We start from the raw sequence: 1,823 nt of genomic DNA on the forward strand, positions 1-1,823 counted from the left end.
TTTTAAAATATAACGTTTAGCAATTAGGAAAACATGCTTAGAGTAAACGAGAAAAGTAGCCAATCCGAGAAGAGCTTTAGAACTCATGCTTAATTAAATTTATTTTGCCGAATCTCTATAAATCCTGCTTACTCTCATGCCTTGCATCTTAGTAATTAATTACATATATTTATATTTATAGTTGTATAAATATTCTTGCATTGAGATTATAATGAAGGATTTATATTTATTGGCTCATGCTTTTAAGCTAGTTTTATTTCTCTTGAAGTTTTATCAATTTTTAATTAAACTGAAAATTGAAGAAAGGAACCCGGCCCACAAGTTGCTAAAAAATATTGTATAATAATGGTAGAAATAAAGTATAAGATGAATCTGTTTTCTAACTAAGCGACATAAAATTTTATCTACTTCATATAATTAACGCTTTGATCAATCATTAGAAATGGTATAAACAATTTAGATTAAATATAGAATATAGATCGGTTATTCAAATAAAAAGAATTGAACGACGTGACTTCAGGGGAGAAAGAAATGAAAGGAAACAATTTGAATTATAGATTACACAACCAAGGGATAGAAATAATTAAGTTGATATGAGCGAGATATTTAACTATTTACCACTTTTAGATGTGACATTTAATGATTCGCTGCTGGACTCATCGTTGACACGTGATGGCTCGCATGTCATAGACTATAAATAACAAATTGTTAAACTTCATCCTAAAAGTGACAAATAATTAAAATCCCCGATGTGAGTCATGTGACTCTTGATGACGGATAAAAAATTATAACATTACCTACAGTTGCCGGATATATAAACTACATATAAATATATATAGGTTTTTGCTTCACTAAATATATGGGTTTCTTAAAAGATTATTAAAATATCCATATATTTGTTATGCCTCCTATCGTCTGTTTTTTGGCTTATTAACTGCAACCGAAATTTAAAGGTATCCCTGGTTGATGTCCTACAATATCTAGTAAAATGGCTGGCCAACTGAGATACCCATAGTTGATTGCCTATAATATTGTTAGTAGAAATGGCTGGCCGTCGAAAAAATCTATAAGTTGCCTGGACTCGACAGTATCGCTTATCGCTAGTGTCGCTGGTTCCGCCAATCTGTAAAGCAAGCGATGAGGCTTCAGTGATTTTCATGGCCTTGCTTAAACGCCAAGCGAGAGGGGGATTATTTTCACAATGACGAAGACGCTATGACTAGGCCTAGACAAAAGATCATGTTGGCGGCTGAATCGTTCATGCACGTGACAGCTAAATCTCTACAACTCTTTCTTATCTTTAAAAACAGAATAAGAAAAACGAATCACCACTAGCCATTTAATATACTTTTAGTGTTTTGTTTTGATTTTTGTGATGCTTTCCTAGAAGGAATAATGTTCACTCCTTGACATGGACCGATCTTGGTTTTTATCTTTAATTAATTGAAATGAAAGGTTTTTGGAAAAGGACAGTCCAATAGTACGATAAATATACATGTGAAGGGCTTACTTGGCACAACTTCAGCTTTACCTCCATCTCTCTTGGAGCTAGAGCCCATCTAAAATGGGAGTAGAGCTGGTGGAGCTCTCTCACAAAATGAACTAGAGAGGTGGAGCTGGGTTTGGCCAGCTTCACAACTCCACTCTAAACCCTAACTTCTGAAATTAAATTTAGAAGTTAGCTAAGCTCTACTAAACGGGCCCGAAGACTTACTTTGAGCTCTCTGATTAGTTGAAATTACCGGTACACCGTTAGATGCACCAATACAGCATATAACACTTTACTTTTTCAAAGCATTACACACAGGGAAAAAAGTTTTTTT

The sequence above is a fragment of the Oryza glaberrima genome, chromosome 5 (genome assembly GCF_000147395.1).
Source record: "Oryza glaberrima chromosome 5, OglaRS2, whole genome shotgun sequence".
Lineage (NCBI taxonomy): Eukaryota > Viridiplantae > Streptophyta > Magnoliopsida > Poales > Poaceae > Oryza > Oryza glaberrima.